The sequence below is a fragment of the Gopherus evgoodei genome, chromosome 7 (assembly GCF_007399415.2).
Source record: "Gopherus evgoodei ecotype Sinaloan lineage chromosome 7, rGopEvg1_v1.p, whole genome shotgun sequence".
In the NCBI taxonomy this organism is placed as follows: domain Eukaryota; kingdom Metazoa; phylum Chordata; order Testudines; family Testudinidae; genus Gopherus; species Gopherus evgoodei.
Genome location: NC_044328.1, coordinates 128,419,907 through 128,439,860, shown reverse-complemented (window position 1 = coordinate 128,439,860; position 19,954 = coordinate 128,419,907). Strand labels below are relative to the sequence as shown.

The window sequence follows — 19,954 nt, the reverse complement described above, 5'->3', positions numbered from 1 at the left end:
CTGGGAACACTATGCTGGGAGGGAGACCAGTGTGGCGTGTTGGGGATGGGGGGGAGAGAGATATTGGGCTAGACCTTCCAAACTGGCAGTATATCCACCCTGGGGAAACACTGGGTCACTGCCAAAGGGACTAAGGGTTGGAAGGTGCTGAGGGAAAGGTTTTCTCCAGATCCTGAATGGCTTCAGTTTGTACCTATTCATCAACGCTTTCCCCTTTTAGGGCTCATCCTGCAAGGTGCACTGTGCTCTCACCCTCCACTCCCATGAAGTAGAAAGGCCCTCAGCACCCTCCACCCTTCGGTTTTGTTTTTAGCTACAGGACATGTGTATTAACACTTGTAAGGGGACTGTTGCCCCCTTACTAACATTCAGTGGTGGTGTTTGGTTGCTAGCTCCCAGCACTAAAAAGGGAGGGGTGGATGGGAAATCAGGAACCTGAGACTGACAGTCTCCAGGAACAATGCGGAGAGGCCAATGCTCCAGATCAGCCTGATTGACAGGGCGGGCAGGCTAATCAAGGAGTCAGGAGGCCAGGGGGGTCCCGTCCTCCATGTGAGCTGGAATTGTCTGAGTCAGATGGAGTGGACCCGAGCTAAGCTGCTGGGAGCAGAGCTGCAACCCAAAAAGCCAGAGCACAGCCCAGAGAGAGCAGACCTGCCCTGGGAGCAGAGCTGCAGCAACCAGAGCCAGAGGGGCCAGACAAGCAGCCCAGGAAGCAGGTGAGGGCTGGTGTACACTAGGGGAGGGGATCGATCTAAGATATGCAGCTTCAGCTACGTGAATAGCATAGCTGAAGTCGAAGTATCTTAGATCGAGTTACCTACCATTCTCACGGCGCGGGATCGACATCCGCGGCTCCCCCTTTCAACTCCGCTACCGCCGTTCGCGTTGGTGGAATTCCGGAGTCGACAGGAGCGCGTTCGGGGATCGGTATATCGCGTTTAGATGAGACGTGATATATTGATCCCCGAGAAATCAATTGCTACCCGCCGATACGGCCGGTAGTGAAGACGTACCCTGAGAGCTGAGAGAGAGTCACAGAAGCAGCCTGCAGAGCAGCCCTGCCCTGGGAGCAGAGCTGCAGCAACCAGAGCCAAAGAGGCCAGAGAAGCAGCCCAGGGAGCTGGAGGCAGAGCAGCAGCAGCAGCCGTGCTGAGGCAGTGTGCAGCTGGGGCTGGAGCAGTCCGGAGCTGGGTGGGGGGAGCAGCTGGGGAGAGCGAGGGGGACCCTGGGCAGCGGGTCCAGCACAGGGAGAAGCCTCAGCCAAGAGGCTCTTTAGGCCAGACTTGGAGGGGGATCATAACCCTGACAGAGTGGGGGTGACACTGGGGAGAAGGGTCCTGACAGCCAGAGCTCGAGAGAGTGTGGCCACCGCCAGAGCAAGTGTCCAACCCGCAGCGTCCCTGCAGCACAGCCAGGGCCTGAGAAGGAGGCCTGGGACCTACAAGGAACAGACTGTGAAGTGCCCTGATGGCCAGAGACACTGTTTGTGATGGTCCCTGCCACAGAGCAGGGTGATGTGTTTTCCTTTAACCTTTCCCATTTTTCCTTATTCTTTTTTTAAATTAATTGTTAATTAAATAACTTGTATTTGCTTTAAATTGTATGATGTGATCAGTGGGTCAAGGAGATGCACAGTGCAAAGAGAGTATCCCGGAGTGGGGACACCCTAGCCCGTCTCGGGTGATCACAGCAGGGTTGGGGGTTGAGCCCCCCAGGAATCCTGGGCCCAGCCTTGTTGGGGTTACGAGGACTCTGCCAGACGGGAGAGTAGAAGGGGAGTCCTCTGGGTAAAGGAAGTGGGAGCGAGGACTCAGATCCTTTTGCTAGCCCACTTCACCGGTGTAGTTGCAGAAGCCAGGAAAGTTCCCCACAATAGCAGGACCATTCCCTCGCTTACACACTGTATATATTGAGACCATGCCCCCTGCCCTCACTCTCCTGGGACATTTTCACAGTGAAGGGTTCTCCCCCCTCCAGATGTTGGACACTTTCATCTTCCAGAGCAGGAATCCTTTGCTATGGAAAAGTCACCAGGAGAACAGGGATGGGGTAGAGGGATAGCTCAGTGGTTTGAGCATTGGCCTGCTAAACCCAGGGTTAGGAGCTCAATCCTTGAGGGGGCCACTTAGGGATCTGGGGCAAAAATCAGTACTTGGTCCTGCTAGTGAAGGCAGGGGGCTGGACTTAATGACCTTTCAAGGTCCCTTCCAGTTCTTGGAGATACCTATTTTTTAACATACAATGTGTTAATACAGACTTCATGTAGTTAAAAAAACAAACGGCAGTAGACCAGAGCAAAACAAAGTGCCTAACAATGGCCAAGCTCCCATGTGGTACGAGATTGACAGTTCAGAATACACCCCATTTGGCCCAGCTTTACAGTTTTCCCTGTGGAAATAGCACCATTTTATACACGCTTTCGCAGATCTAAGGTTAAGGAGATGAAGGAGAAAGTATTAATGAGATTCCAACGGAAAAACAAGGTTATTAGGAGTAGGGACCATTTCAGCACATTGTCCTCACTCACCAGCATAGCAATAGGAAATTGAGTTTCAGGCAATCTCCAAGGTGGTGCTTAGTGGAGAAAACCCGTCTTAGCAGGTTGTCTTCTTTTCCTTTAATTACATCACCCTAATGAGCAACTTCCCCCCTTACCTCCCCAAAGCAAATTTATTTCTTGAGACCAAACAATAGTAATGACCGTATAGAAAGGCTCACCAGGCACGAGAGGAGAGGAAATAACAGCAGCTCAAAATGACAAGAGGTTGCAAAAAGTAGTGGCGACAAAACAGTTCCTCCGTGCCTTGTTGTCTGTCTCACTTGAAACCAGAGTCAAGGCTGTTAAGCAGTGAAACTAATTATTTAGCTTGCGTAACTGCTCTTGTTCTATTCCTGTGTCTTATTCCTCTCTACACATGGTAAAGTACAATATTTTGACACTTATTTGAAATAAACAAAGTGCTGATACGTACCATCCAAAAGGTCTCTGTACACATGCAGCAAAAATTAGTCAGCCTCATGTCCTTGTATAAATGATTAATGGAGAAAAATCACATGCAAATCTAATCCTACCAGGTGTCAGTACAGCTTGCTGTGGTATAATGCATAAGGACAAAGGGTTGGCTTTTCAAAAGTCCCTAACTCAACTGGGCATTTGATTCCCATTGAAAATCAATGGGAGTCAGGGTTTTAGCAGTCTGAGATTTGAAAATGTCATCAGAAATCCATCCTTGCGCAGAGGACCAGCACATGGCCTTACAACCATATAATCCTACCAGTGTCTTGCAGGACTCCAGGAGAGCACAGGGCTTTTACTCGGCTACTTGCACAGGGGTAGATTTCACCCAAGTCCAGTGCAACCATTTAGGCGACCTAGGCAGTCGCCTAGGGCACTAGGATTTCGGGGGCAGGATTTTCTTCAGCAGCGACCGCGGCGGCCGGATCTTCGGCTGCCCTGGTCGCTGTCGGCACTTAGGCGGAGGGAGCTGGGGCAGGGGAGTGCAGGGTGGGCCGCCTGCAGCAAGTAAGGGGGGGGGGGCGGCACACAGGGGAACTCCCTGCCCCAGCTCACCCCTGCCCCACCTCCTCCCCGAGCATGCCGTGGCTGCTTCACTTCTTCCACCTCCCAGGCTTGCGACGCCTAAGCTGATTGGCACTGCAAGCCTGGGTGGCAGGAGAAGTGAAGCAGCCACGGCGTCCTCGGGGAGGGGGCGGAGCAGGGGTGAGCTGCTTCACTTCTTCCGCCTCCCAGGCTTGCGGCGGAGGGCGGGGGTGGGGAGCCGCCTCACGCGGGGCGCCTCAGGGCGAGGGGGAGAGTTGCTGTGGGGGGGGGCACCTCAGGGCGGGGGTTCGGGGACAGAGGAGGGCGCAAGGCGGAAGTTTCGCATAGGGTGCGAGACATCCTTGCACCGGCCCTGATTTCACTCTAAGTAAATAAATGCTATGGGCCAGGTCCTCAAGTGGCGTACATTGGAGTGGCTCATGGACTTCAATGGAGTGGTGCCACTTTATCTCAGCTGAGGATCTGGCTGTATAAATGCTGGGAATATCGGTTTCTAAAATAACCAGGAGAAGGTCAAATCTAAATGATAAGAGCCAGGTTTTCAAAGGTGGAACACGACAGTTGGAACACCCACAACATATTCATCGACACTGTGTCTGCAAAACTTGACACCTGTGGGCACAAAAGGGGCATAGGCCTGCACACTGGATTACTCCACACGTAACGACCTGTTTGTACGTGCAGTGGCCCATTTCACACATCCATTCTTGCACCCATCTCAGCGGGGGGTTGTGCACACACTTGCATTGGGTGAATCTTTGAAAATTCTTCCCTGAATGGCAAAAATCTGTTCTGCCTTTTACTGCCTGTCAAGACAGAGGATTTACATCTTAAAAATGGCTTCTGCCATAGTCACGCTGAGGAATTGTTCATTCACTGATATTCTAGGGAACACTGTATAACACTTAAAGCAGAGTTGCCTACAGTCGGAGCTCCTGGGCTCTATTCCTGCTCTACCACTGAATTACTTGGTGACCTTGGGGTAGTCCCTTAACCTCTTCTGTGATTCAGCTGTAAGGTACCTAATATTATTACCTAGCAACCTCTTCAAAGCCTACGCTGAGGTTGTAGTACAGATCAAGAGAAACTTCCTTCCTGTCAGCCTCCCCTGAGGTTGCCAAATCCTGCCCCAAGAAGCTATTCAGGGTGGTAAATCACTTCATCAACCCTCAGTGACAAAAACCTGCATCACAGCTGAGCAGCAAGCACTGCAAAGAACTGCAAACCTACCTCAGGAAGTACGTTTGGGAAGAACTTCTCAAACAGCCTGGATCCACCCCATCTGTGCCCACCAACCAACAGCCCGGCTGCATTCCCAGAATTCAGTGCATTTACTTGTCAAGAAGTTCTGGACACCCTAAAGGACTCACAACCCAAGACTTGTGAATCTGTGCCAGGCCCTTCCTGGCTTGGGAGGGGAAGTCATGAACAACTGGTGCTACTCCTAAGCAAAATAGCCAACACCTCATTCAGAGGAGGATTCTTCCTTTCCTCCTACATGCAGTAGTCCAACCACCACTGAAGAAACCCACTCTGGGTACATCAGTTCCATCCAACGAGCACCGAGCATCAAACTTCCTGTTCCTGGCCAAGCTCATAGAGAAGCCACTACAAGCTCATCTACCCAAAGCTAACGTTCAAGACCTGGCACCCTGTGGATTCGGTCCAAAACACGGAATTGGAACTGCTTTAGTAGCACAAATGGCTGATCTCCTGTTGTCAATGAATAGAAGACAGACATCCATTCTCATCCTCGGGAACCTCTCTGCAGTGTTTGGCACTAACTATTTCCTAGACTTTTCAGTTGTCTCTCTCTGGTTAGTTTCTCACACTAAGTCCATCACCATGGCATCTGAACTGCTACTTCTTGCTTGTGCTCCAGGAGGCATCCCAGTTTTCAGTCTGAAAATCTACTGACTCCAGAGAGGAGGGCCAATTAGCAGACAGTATTGCACTGCAGAGGTCCAACTAGCCCACGCTATCGCATAACCTGTGTGTTGTTTACAGTAAATATAATAAATGTGAGGGCTGGAGAACAGTAGGGGAGAGGGTAGCAGATTTTCACATCATCAGGAGGGAAATAGACTTTTAAAAAGCCAGTTGTGTCTATGCACAACAATGAAGCTTTATGTCTATATAAAGTGACAAGTCAAATTGTACTCCTGAGTCCCATTCCCACCAGCAGCACCATTTTACTGTGATTGCTTGCCTCCTGCCTCTGCAGCCTTAATGGCTCTGTCTGCCAAGATGGGCAGTCAGTCTGATGAAAATAAACATTAGCTGAATGGCTGGGTAATTAGCTTATTTCTCATTCATATATATGTGTGTGTGTGTGTGTGTGCACGTGCACACATATATATGCACACACACACACCTCTACATATACACACACACACACACTTCTGTAGTTCTGGTCTGCAAGAGATGGATCAATTCTTTTGCTCATTAACTATGTATTAACAATTGTAAATCTACAGTTATTTTTTGAAGCCCACGAGTTAACGCTGCTACAGGAAAGCACTGCATTGTGGTGCTCAAGTCAAGCCTTAAAGTGGAAAGGAATTAGACAATACTGGTTATGATATTTAAACAAAACCAAATTGTATGTAATTATCCTGACACTGTATCAATCTAAATATTCCCTTGTCAATGATTTGATAACTAGCTCCTTTCTGAAGCTGAAAAGCAGTCCTATTTATCCATATATACTCAGTAGCTCAACGTGCCTGCAATCCTTCCTCTTGTAGGATATCCTTTAAGTACCCAAGCGGAACAAAATCCAGCACAGACTATACACATTTCCCCTGCAGCCTGCACCCTATGGCCCTGATCTGTAATCAGATCTGCATGGACCATTTGTCGGTCCTGACTGGTGAGGGATCTACATGGACCCAGCAGCACCAGAGCCTCAAAGAGCAGTGTGTTATGCAGAGAAGAATGGGTTTTTTAAAAAAAATATACTAGTAGAATGAGAAGCCATATTCCAGAATTATTGTTCCCAGAATTATTTTGTACATCTGCCTTTCATAGATGAGTGCCCCTTAAAGCAGGACATTGAAGATGCAGAATCTGACTACGTTTTCTTTACCAATGAATATTTTATCTACCATTTTAAACACACTAGATGCAGTATTAATTCATGACACTGAGCTTTGTCTCTAATAAATGCAGTCACATTTTTTGTTACCTCTAACTGAAACTCTAATTTAGAGTGTTGTCCTTGCGAGTCTACAGAGAGCCTGAAACAAGAGCTCTGAGAGATGGAAACATCTCAATGAGGTGTTTCCTAGGACGCCTTAGGCCATGTCTACATCTAAAATTTTGCAGCGCTGGTTGTTACAGCTGTATTAGTACAGCTGTATAGGGCCAGCGCTGCAGAGTGGCCACACTTACAGCAACCAGCGCTGCAAGTGGTGTTAGATGTGGCCACACTGCAGCGCTGTTGGGCGGCTTCAAGGGGGGTTCCGGGACGAGAGAGCAAACCGGGAAAGGAAACCAGCTTCCCCGCGGTTTGCTCTCTCGGTCCCGGAGCCAGCCAGCAAACCGCAGGGAAGGAGACCTGCTTGCTCGGGGTTCCGGGACCGAGAGAGCAAACCGGGAACGCCGCGGTTTGCTCTCTCGGTCCCGGAGCCAGCCAGCAAACCGCAGGGAAGGAGACCTGCTTGCTCGGGGTTCCGGGACCGAGAGAGCAAACCGGGAACGCCGCGGTTTGCTCTCTCGGTCCCGGAGCCAGCCAGCAAACCGCAGGGAAGGAGACCTGCTTGCTCGGGGTTCCGGGACCGAGAGAGCAAACCGGGAACGCCGCGGTTTGCTCTCTTGGTCCCGGAGCCACCCAGCAAACCGCAGGGAAGGAGACCTGCTTGCTCAGGGTTCCGGGACCGAGAGAGCAAACCGCGGCGAAGCTGGTTTCCTTTCCCGGTTTGCTCTCTCGGTCCCGGAACCCCGAGCAAGCAGGTCTCCTTCCCTGCGGTTTGCTGGGTGGCTCCGGGACCGAGAGAGCAAACCGCGGCGTTCCCGGTTTGCTCTCTCGGTCCCGGAACCCCGAGCAAGCAGGTCTCCTTCCCTGCAGTTTGCTGGCTGGCTCCGGGACCGAGAGAGCAAACCGCGGCGTTCCCGGTTTGCTCTCTCGGTCCCGGAACCCCGAGCAAGCAGGTCTCCTTCCCTGCGGTTTGCTGGCTGGCTCCGGGACCGAGAGAGCAAACCGCGGCGTTCCCGGTTTGCTCTCTCGGTCCCGGAACCCCGAGCAAGCAGGTCTCCTTCCCTGCGGTTTGCTGGCTGGCTCCGGGACCGAGAGAGCAAACCGCGGCGTTCCCGGTTTGCTCTCTCGGTCCCGGAACCCCGAGCAAGCAGGTCTCCTTCCCTGCGGTTTGCTGGCTGGCTCCGGGACCGAGAGAGCAAACCGGGAAAGGAAACCAGCTTGATTACCAGAGGCTTCCTCCTTCCACGGAGGTCAAGAAAAGCGCTGGTAACTGTCTACATTGGATTACCAGCGCTGGATCACCAGCGCTGGATCCTCTACACCCGAGACAAAACGGGAGTACGGCCAGCGCTGCAAACAGGGAGTTGCAGCGCTGGTGGTGCCCTGCAGATGTGTACACCTTCAAAGTTGCAGCGCTGTAACTCCCTCACCAGCGCTGCAACTTTCTGATGTAGACAAGCCCTTAGAGATGACAATTTAAACATTCACACTCTGAACTGTTTGACTGCTGATCACTTCAGCAGAAATATCCAGCGAACAAAGGAAATTTTCAAAGATGTTCAAATTCCAATGGAAAACTGAAGGCCCAAAAACAACTAGAAGTCTTGTGGCAACTTAAAGACAAACAAATTTATTAGAGCATAAGTTTTTGTGGGTTATGACCCACATCTTCAGATGTATGGAATGAAAATTACTGTAGGCAGCATAAATATACAGCACAAGAAAAGATGGGAGTTGCCTTACCAAGTGAGGGGGTCAATGATTCAGGCAGGGTGGATGTGTCCCATTCCCAACAGCTGACAAGAAGGTGTGAAAGTCAACAGCGTAAAAATTACTTTTTGTAGTGTTAACAATGCCAATTCCATCAGGCCCAAAGGTTCCCGGACCACTCTCCTTATGCAGTTATGCACTGTGCATTCAAGCACCTGCAGCATATTGAAAACTGGAAACGTGGTGACAGTGCTTTATTATTAGAACTTGCCAGAAAAAAAAACATTGTTAATGAACAAGAGACTGTCGGTCTCTTACAGACCAGAACAATATGTTTCCCCCACAAAATAATCTCACTTTCAAATTTTTTGATCCAAAAAGTTTGGATTTTTCCTCAAAATTTTTTGAGACAAAATAAAATGAAAAATTTCAAAAGCACATTTTGAAACAAACATTTGTATTTCAAAAATGTCAGAAGGAAACCTTTTGTTTCAACTAAAAAAGGGTCGTTATTTCATTTTGATTTTTGGAAACCAAATAAATTCAGTGTCTATTTTCAGTTTCTGGACTGTTGGAGTTTTCCCTCACACTCTCCTTTTTCTACTTCCTCCTCTTTTTTGCCAACAATAAAACAGTTGGGGAAGAGTGAGCAGGTGTGTGAAAGTGGGGTGGAGGGAGGAAAATCCCATTTTCACATTTATTTACAGTTTTTCACCTTGAAAAACTGGAATACAAGAAGGTATGCAGTATAGAATACAATGGCTGGAAGCTGAAGCTAGACAAATTCAAACCACAAGTAAGGCATGAATTCTTAACAGTGAGAGTAATTAACCACTGGAACCATTTACCAAGGGTTAGGGTGGATTCTCCATTACTGACAATTTTAAAATCACGGTTAGATGTTTTTCCAAAAGATCTGCTGTAGGAATTGTTTTGGGGAAGTTCTGCGGCTTGTGTGATGCAGGACATAGGTGCCAGTGCTGTGGGTGCTCCGTGGCAGGAGCACCCATGGAAAAAAAAATTTGCTCAGCACCCACCAGTCACAGCTGTTTGGCGACTCAGGGAGGAGATTGGGGGACGGCGGAGAGCAGTAAGCAGCAGGCAGGTGGGGGCCTTGGGGAAGGGGTGTTGTGGGGATAAGAAGAAGTGGAGTGAGGGTGGGGCCTCAGGGAAGGGGCGGAATGAGGGTGAGGCCTCGGGGGAGGGGGCGAGGCAGGGATGGGAAGAGGTGGAATGAGGGCGGGGCCTTGAGGAAAGGTGCAGAATGGGGGCGAGGCCTCAGGGCGGAGCAGGGGTGGCACACCCTCAAGTTAAAATAAAAGTCAGTGCCTATGATGCCGGAAGTCAGACTAGATGATCACACTGGTCCCTTCTGGCCTTGAAATCTATGAAAGATGCGGGGTCAAAGGGAGGGGAAAATATCCACTTTTCACACTTACATTTTTGTTATTCTTTTCCCATTGGAAAACCTAATGACCTTGACCCTGCAGTCACTGGTAAATAAATCTTAGGAGAGATCTATTTGTCCCTAAGTCAAGTCAGAACATTATGGGCAATGAAAGATTCTCCAACCTGCCCCGCTAATAAGCCTCCACCTTGCTCTGTTGTTGGCCACAAGGCTGCCAGCTAGAACCAGCTTTAGTGGTGATTTTGATTGTGTGGACACTTGTCCTTGGAAAGCGAGCAGTTAGATATCGTTCCCCACTTTGACTCAAGCGGTTGGCCAAATTCAAGGTGTTGTGGGTTGCTCCAGTTTTAGGAGGAAAAACTGATGAGAGAGCCAAATATTTTCTTTGATGCAATCTTGTTTATTTACAAAGAATGTACCAAGTCCCCTCTCCTTGAGCCCAGGAGGAGCCAAACACCAGGAGACAGTCTCTGCTTACAGCTCCAAGTGTCTTGAGCGACTACTAGAAGACCCCTTTGTAAGCTTCTCTCAGGGTCACGTGCAGTGCTTGTCCAGGGCGTGTCGGCCTCTGACTCTTACTTCCCACTCACACACTGCCCACTAGCATGGGGGAAAGCAAGTGGCAATGTCAGCCCAGCGCGGGAGGGAGGGCTGAGGAGAGCAGCTCGTGCCAGGCCAGTTGTGCATGGGCAGGTGGCAGGGGCCCTCAGGCTGGCCTCCTGTGCAGGGGAGAGAGAGGTGCATCTCAGACAGCCCTGCGGGCAGGTGGGGGGTGAGGGCCCTTGGGCCAGCCCCAAGGGGGGAAGCGCTGGAGAGAGAGTGGGGGCTTGGGCCAGCCCCATGCGGTGTCCTGTTTTCCCTTTGGGAAAATATGGTCACCCTAATGAGGCACAGGCTAGGCCTCTATCACCATTATTAGTAGTCCTGATGGGACTCCCAGGGGTGAAGAATAGTGAGACACTGCTTGTAATGGAGCCGATTATTGTAAATTAAAATGAAGCAGCTCTATCAGTTGCAGCTGGTTCTAAATTGCCAGTGCTTCCCCTCACTCCTGTTATTTTTCTGTTAAACTAATTACTTTGTATTGACTTTCTTCAGCGGGGGAAAAAAACCTGCTAAAACGATCTGCTGTACAGTACCCTGGGCTTCAGTCTCGGTTACTTGGGGAGTACCGAACAGTTGTCACCTCAGACCCCAGCAATAGCATGAGAGGAAATATTGCATTGTCAGGCCATGCAAATGTAACGCCAACAGACGGAATTGAACCAGGGACCTCAGTGCATGAGCCTCTACTGCACGAGCTAAAAGGCAGCTGGCTGTAGACCAGACTCATTTAAGTGGTATCGGTGCCACTAGATGGGACTGGGCCCCACCCCAGGAGGTGTGCAGGTTACACAAACACTGCAGTGTAAAGAAAAAAAAGGGTCTGGCTTCAGAGAAATGAGAAGTGCAGCGGCTGAGTGGTTCAGGTACTCCACTGCAATCCAGAAGAGGTACGTGTGAGTCCTACTCGATCTCACCACCTCCAGTTTGCCCATCTGGAAAATGGATACCAGATCCATTGGGATAGGGCAGGCAAAGGTGGTCAGATACAATGCTGGTCACATCGCTCCCTTGCGTACAGTTGGCTATGAAACCAGGGAGCCTTAACTGCACCAGCCCAATGAGCCATTGGCTCGGGGGAACTTTGACTCTGGAATGAGTTTTAAGTGAAAACTTCAGTTACTTAGTTTTCTTCTCATCTCATCAATTTCAGGGAATCTAAATAGGATACTCTTCTCCCCACCAACATTAACGCGTCAAAAGCGGAATAGGCCTGAGGACAATCTTACCTTTAGGGAACTAGAATATACAAGAAGCACCTGAGCTACTGAGTAATTCCAAGAACAGGCAAATTAAACAGCTTTGGAGATCATGTTAGCACTAATCTTGTCTTTGTGACTAACTTGCTTGCCAATGACTTGTTGTCAAGGACAGGAAATGGCAAATACTCCAAAAGGCAAACAAAGCACATATCCTGGGGGGGAGAGGGTAAGAGCTCTTTTGCACTGATCAAATCAAAGCACTCGTCTCCATTACAAAAAAAGCCTAAATATGAGCAAGGGCCTCAAGCTAACATTTTGCACCTTTAAGGGAAAGACTGTGGAAACCTTGGAGCCAGGCTGCTCGAGCAGAACCAAGTCAGCAAAGGTTGAGAAGCAATAAAAGCAGTGATGGAATTGAGATAGACAGATGGGCCACAGGGCCATTAGACTGCATGATGATATGTAAAATGCCAAATATACATTACCTTCCAGACAAATTCTAGGTATAAAGGGTATGTATCTGATCATGAAGAATAGCTGTTTTAATACAGAGCCTTCTAATGACATCTAATTTGTTTCCATAGTCAGAATGATTCCCTTTGACATCTCCAGAGCTGATGGAAGGAAGATTTCAGTAAAATAAGTGACTGTTAATCAGACCTGGGTATGATGTTTATCCTGCGTATCGATTTCCCATTGTGCTATTGAGATAAGATGTGTTGTGTATACAATACACAGAAAGTATAGTAAGGTCTTGGAGATTTCATATGTTGGATTGGCTAATATCGTGCAAGTTCTGAAAGGGCAGAAAATATTACAGACAGTGGAGTTTCCATCAAGGGAAATACATATGAATCTAAGATGTGGCATTCCATTTCCCTATTGAAAAATGTGTCCATTTTGGCTTTTGGAGGTTGGATGCACTTAAGAAATATGCAAATATGTTGCCAGTCACTTTGCTACTGCACTCATGATAAGGATTTCAAAATACGAGACCATTACAGCATGATAGGATAAACCTCATGGTCCACTGAGAATACGATGAGTAGCATTAGTAAAAGTGGAAGCAATCTCAACTATTATACATTCATACATTAGATAATATAGGAAAATACCAGAATATTAGGCCCTCACTACATTACATATTCCAAGACCAGAACTGGAAATGCTAAAATACCATGAGAAAGGATGTTCTCACAGTGTTTACAATGAGGCCCACAAATCTCAGGAAAGCCTTTTTCCCTTGAGATTTCCAGATGATTTGATTTTCAGTCTTCAGTTCTGTTGGTTCAAGTAGAATGAATAATTTGGATATTCTTCAGAAAGAGATGCACTCAGCTGAACTGAACTCCTCCCTTGAACTATTGAGCTTTCCACAGCCCTGACCACCGCTGTCTGTGACAGGGACATTGCATGAATACCCATACACCCTAGCAATAGATTGCTGCATGGGCAAGTACACTAAGAGGACTTCTGCTTCAGTATCCTCAGATGGATGTATTCCTGCATGACCACGTGCAGTTCAGTTTGCTGAACTGACTCATTCTGCTCAATTCTCTCCATGATCCCAAGGCAAATGAGGCAAAGGACCGACCTGTGCTCATCAGCTAGTGGAAGAGTCAGGAAATGCCTTGCTACTCAGAAGGGGAATGTTTTTTTCAAGAATTATTTTGGCAAGACCAGAATGAAGTTCACAGCCTACGGGAAGAAGACAGTTCCACCAAAGTGAAAGTAGAGACGTAGGCAGTGGGGGGGAAATAGAGCTCTTTTGCCCTCTAGTGCACCAATTCACTACATTCTGTCCTATCTCACCCCCATGGGCTTGCACAAGATGTAAACGAGGAAGAGTTTGGCCCTTAGAGAGTTTACAATACAGCACACTGATCTACCAGCAGGCAACAGTATGTTGCCATAAGGTAGTGTATAACCCTGAGGAATGGATTTAAGAACAGCTTATTAACTCTGCATGCTGTTATTTTTCATGGAGAGACGAATCCAATGCCCACTGACATTGCTGGGAGTCTTCCCATTTACTTCAATGGGCACTGAATCAGGTCTTAAATAACTTTCCTTGAAGAGTAAAATGGGAAGCTACTTTCAGGAGGCTCTGCAACTGTGCGCTTTTAATGAGTCCTCCACTGGGCTTTATACATAATGAGGCAGCACAAGAGCTTCTGTCAGCACCTCAGTACCTAGATGTGTTACAGTCAAAGCTACAACAAACCACTGACTGGAGACCTGAACTCTCGGCTTGTTTGGCTAAGCTCGCGATTCACCATTGACCTCCAGTGCAGCCTGATTGAAAAGGAAGCTAGAACGCTGTGGAGTCTTATGCTTAGCTGCTTCCTTCATCCTCCAGAATGGCAAATGAACACTACAAGGTGTTCCTGTGCTGCTGAAATGATTTAATGTAATGTGCTGAAGGAGATCAGCAAGTCAAAATATCTTTCCGGAAGTGATTCTCTTGCTGTCTGTCTGACTCTCAGAGGGAGGAGAACAACAAATGGTGCAGCCGGAATACTGCTGCTGCTTTAAAAGTTTTACAAAATCTCCAAGTCATGGACTAATTCAGACTTTAGTTTTGATGAGGTACAATGCAGCAGGCTCAGCAGCAGCAGCAGCCCAGCCCTTTAACTTAGGTGCATTTGATCCCAAAGAGCATCTGGGGATTGGAGTCTCAGGGGCTCTCTTGTTTTTGCGTTCCTCTTTATTCATCATGTTTGCACTTCTCACCAGGCTAGGCAAGGAGCTTCTGTCTAGACAGAGACTAGAAACTTGAGTGTGGGGGAGAATAAGCCCAGTTACAGACACAGAACTGTTCACCTGAAATTAATTGATCTGAATATGGTTTGCATTGGTAGTAACTATTTGCAGAAATAGGACAGTGGTCTCAGTCCAATTACTGAGAACAGAGTGAGAGCACCTAGGGTTCTTCATCCCCAAACACATCACTAGGTGCTAAATGACACCATTTCTATCAGCGCTGGTAGACACTAAGGATCTCATTGACAGGTAGACTGAGTTTCATTCCGTCCTCTAGAGAGGTCTCCTTAAAAAAGGCCGAGTCACCCATTGGATGGACAATGCCGGCATGTCTCCAGTCACCAAGGCTGTCAATCCAACATCAATGTTCATTAATAATGATGGTAACACAAGCCTGTTTTTTTCTGTTCTCTATGCACAGCAATGAAGAGCCCCACACTCACCGCAGTAAGAGAGTTATCACCCTCAACCTAACGCAGGATGATGTTTATTTTTATTATAGTAACAGCTAGTGGCTTCAGCTGAGATCAGGGCCCCATTGTGTTAGAGTTTCTACAAACACATAGTACTCCTTAGGTGCTCTGAGAGTGGAGAGACATTTCAGGATAATGTCTTCAAGGTCTTTAATAGAGTGACCTCTGATAGCTACCTAGTACTCATGCTCATTATATCAACACAGAATGTAGCTCTTTGGTAAAGTTTACCCATTCATGCACAACTGAATCAATCTGTCGTGTCATACTTTCACAACAGAAAAGAACCGATTCTCTATTGCAAAGCAGATTTTCTTTGATAAAAACACCCTTACATTCCTTGATGGATAAATATAAAGATCTCATTTGCTTTTAAATCAAAGGAAAGAAATACAGATGATAATATTCATGTGTTTTGATTAAAGCCTTTTCCTAATAGCTATCCAGATCTTCCACGGCAGTTCCAATCTTCAAGAAACAAATAGAATTAATTGAGAAGAATGCCTCAAGATTGATACGAAATGGGTATAAACCAAGAGTAAAATATAAAGGGCTTGATCCTGTAATTGCTTTAGGAAAGAAACTTAACAGTCATGTGTAAGTTGTCTGCAGGGTTGGGCTCCAAATAATTTCAGGAAAACGGGAGAGTTAAAAAAATGAGACCTTTAGTCTTCACTGTGACAAAGTGCCATGGTGGTTCATTAGCTGTCCCCAGGAAATAAACAAATCCCAGGGGGTCTCACTGCAGAGACAGAGGGAAAGCGTATTCCGAATCTAGTAGGTTTTTTCATTACTAATGATTCTATAAATATTTAAAAGTAATCAAGCAGAGGCATCTGAAGTATGCACTAAGATACGTATGCCTAAATCAAGTGACTCATTGGAGGAAACATGTCAGGAAAGGCATTTTGGGACTGGATGTTTTTCTTTCTTTTTCTTCTTTTGCAATTAAGTTTTCCAATACTGAACCAGAAAGAAAATATAAATATGCACCAAGAAAAAGAGGCATCATCCAACACAGCCTGTTGGTCAATCCCGTAAAAACATACCAAGCAATAAAGACATTGTCACAATTCAGGGCAATTGCATCTGTATTCTCCCTCCATGGACAAGCCAGGACACCCACTCTAGGTTCCTAGCTCCTCAGCCATCCCCCGTCTTGGGTAGAGACACACAACTCTCTCTGGCTCCTGACTCCAGGCCACACAGTTCCCTGCCTTCACTGTGAGTTTCACGGTAAATCAAACTGTTTCAGCAGGCCTGCTTTGCTTTCTCCTCAGAGGCTAGTGTAATTGCCCACAGTTAATCCACCACACAATTTTTCTAAGCAAGCACATTTATTCTGAAGATAAAAGCATTTCGGAGACAACATACTGCATGCATGCTAATACATACTGCATGCATGCTAACAGCTTTCCATACATCCCCCCATTCCCAACTCCAGTCATCGCATGGGCCGATGACCCATCCTTCGACCTACCAAGGGGTTTTCTGTGGTTAGAAGTCCATAACAACTGTTAGCTCAGAACGGGCACTCCTGTAAATCTGAGAGTTCCTCCTTTATACAGTTTGTGCCTTTGATCTTGGGGCTCTGGGAACAGCAAACAATTGTCCTCCCTGCAAGGCATAGCTTCAAAGGGCTGGGTTTTGGCATAACCAGAGGCAGAGGGGATGGCGTAAAATTGCATTGACCTTCTCCTAGCGATTTCCCAGAAACTCAACTTCACACTATTGTCCCAACAGTTCATTGTCTGCCTCATTGCCCAGTGTAGTCCTTTGATCACCCAGACCCACAATATTACAGAATCTTTGCATTTAATACACTGGACTCCAAAGATACTTAAACCTAATTCAGTCAAATCTCCCAAAGTACAGGGAATTCCATCTGTCATAGACAGATTATTTTCTGCCTTTAAATATTCCCCTTATACCTTAAAATAGTGTCAGGGGACAGAATCTCCAAGCCTCACACCCAAATGCAGGATAAATAGGATTTATCTAAGAGGGCTCAACCTACTGAAGTCCTGATTCCCATTCCTCTGCTCAAACCATTACTCAACAACAGGGCTATTCATTCCCAAGACAACCTGGGGCAGGAAGAGTGGGGGGAGACATCAAGAGAATGCAGCTCTTTTCCAACATCTTGTCTCCAGAAATCCTAGAGACTGATGCCTCAACATCTGGGCACGTTCTTCACTTGTCAAAGAGTGAAGAGTGTCACGGGACTTGCCAGCAATCTACCAAGCATAAACAGATGACGATGCGTCACAGTCTGGAAGGCTCTAAATCAGTTAAAGGTACTTTGGAGATTTACGTTAGCATGTGTTGAACCAAAGCTGTGATCAGGACTTTGCAGAGAATCCTACACAATAGTTACAGAGCATTTGCTTATCTTGCAGTGTGGTTGGGTTTGGTGTACACTTTAGTGAGATGTCCCTGTCAAAATGCTTTGTGACAAGTAGACTGAGCAGCACATATACACAGGCTATATGTGAATGGGGCTTTGGGACAATTACAGAATAGTGTCTATGTTTGCAATCCAAAATATAGCTTCTTTTATCAGCCTCCCTTATGTAAACTAATCCACACTTACACCCAGGATACTGATTGACCTCAGACTATGTTCCAGGGGAGTTGGGATCTGAAGAACACAAGACTTATCTCACTGGTTAGCAGTCAACCTGTTACAGAGTGGCAGCCTGCCAATACAGAGTGATCTGCTGACCTGTCAAAGATCCACACATAGATCTTCCTGACAAACCGATACATCCTTTTGTGACAACATGAGGTTGTGCTACAGTACTGGTCAGTTTCAACCCCTTCCCCCCGAAACTACACACCTTCAATAGCCAGCTTTCGTGTTTAAATACTGTGATAATTTCTGGTTCCCCAACACTCAAAAAATACCAGAAAGATTGTATCCACTGCTCTTACAGTAATGCATTGCTTAACAAAACAAACAAATAGAATTTTGTCTTAAACAACTTAAGCTGGGTCTAAATGACAGTTTTTTGGCATGATACAGTCTAACTTCATACAGTTTAAAGATTTGAAATCCTGACCTAACTACAGTCATTGAAAAGCACATGTGGCTAATTATCAATATTTGAACAACACTGGGGTTTAAATTTATCCTCAAAAGGATATATATGTCCATTTAAAGCCAGATTGCTGTCTGATTTTTCTTTTTGTTCACTATTGCTACAAACATCACCCACATCTGCTATAACTGAAAGCAATGAGAAAGAAATATATTGTTTCGTTTGTTCACTTTTTTCCATTTGACAGTACTTAGCACATAGTCTGCTTCACAGTGCTTTACCTATGTGTGTGGGTTTTACATGCAGCAACGGGGAAAGAAAAGTATGTTTAAAAATTGGAAAATGTCATTGTAAAACAAAACTAAAAAAGGCAGACAAACTCAGAGATTGGTGCGGTATCTAAAACTATTTTTAACACATTTTAAAAATATTGATTGGATTTCAAGTTGCTGATATTCCTTCAATCACAACAGTACACAAGTACTGCCATGATGAACTCATTTGGTCTACTTGTGCATAGTTGGTTACATGTGTTTTCCAGGATCAGAATCCCCATCCATCCCATAATTCTCACATATACATTACTACCAAAGCTAATATTTCACTGCCATAATCATTTTACATAGTCATAAAATTTAGAGATGATCCAAAACATGGTATAACATTTTTCATTGCAGAATGTGTAAATAACACCCTATAGGGAAGCATCATCATAGGCACATCACAAAGGGGAAAAAAGTGCAACAGCAGAAAAATGTAATGAATTCTTCCTAAAACAGATGGCGTGGTGTCAAAAAAAGTTGACATTAATAATTTTCAGGAAGGAATAAAGTTTGTACATTTAAGTGTGTTGATTAGAATTGTTATTTAACTCATTCAGATTGTTATCTGCTGGGGAAAGTGGTAATGCCCAATACAAATGTTAATTTCAAAAAAATCAGTAATTACTTGAAAATGTAATTGATTATGGCTCCAATCCTGCAATCGGAGCCATGTGCATATGTATATCAAAGACACACACATCTATTCTGCTTAATTTTGATCTCTAGGGCTGAACTATGAGCTTGCCTTGTTTTGTGGCCCCTGGAGCAGGCCAGGAGGCAGACAGTGACTCTGAGATTGGTAATCAGCCTCCTGGGTTTCTCCTTGCTCTGAGGGGGAAGTACCCTGCACCAAGTCTATGGCCAATGAAAGCTATTTTCCTCAAAGAGCTGGCACAGCTATGCTGACCCCTGTGTTGGGGCATGGTGCAAAATTCTGCCCATTCCCCACCGTGGCCTTCCCACTCCTGCTTGCATGCATGATGGACGGAACGTGAGAAGAACAGGAGTAGTTGTGGCACCTTAGGCCCAGTCTACACTGGGCGGGGGGATTGATCTAAGATACGCAACTTCAGCTATGAGATACACAACTTCGCAGCTCCCATTGGCCCGGAGCAGCGAACCACGGCCAGTGGGAGCCACGATTGGCCAGACCTGCAGATGGGGCAGGTAAACAAACCGGCCTGGCCTGCCAGGGGCTTTCCTTACACAAGTGGTGACCCCTGTTTGAGAAACCTGGCATAGCTGACGTCGACGTATCTTAGATCAACTTAGATGGACTTACTTCGCGTCCTCAGGGCATGGGATCGACGGCCGCTGCTCTCCCATCGACTCTGCTTCCGCCTCGTGCCCTGGTGGAGTTCCGGAGTCGACGGGGACATGACGCAATACATCGATCCCCGATATATCGATCACTACCTGCCGTACCCTTAGAGACTAACAAATTTATTTGAGCATAAGCTTTCATGGGCTACAGCCCACTTCTTCGGATGCATAGAATGGAACATATAGTGAGAAATATATATACACATAGAGAACATGAAAAAGTGGAAGTAGCATGTGAGACTGCATCTTCCCTGTACAACTACTCACAGCGAGAGTAGCTCACATGAACTTAAGGGGTCGCCCAACACTTCATTACAGCCCTGTGCATTGCATAATTTGCTCCT

The 19,954-nt window shown here is 46.7% G+C and overlaps 1 protein-coding gene across 10 annotated transcripts in view; it reads right to left on the bottom strand.

Annotated features, from left to right (window-relative positions):
- FHIT (fragile histidine triad diadenosine triphosphatase) overlaps window positions 1-19,954 on the bottom strand; it is a 1,100,662-nt gene that overhangs the window by 137,773 nt on the left and 942,935 nt on the right. The gene's annotated exons all lie outside the window — the stretch shown is intronic.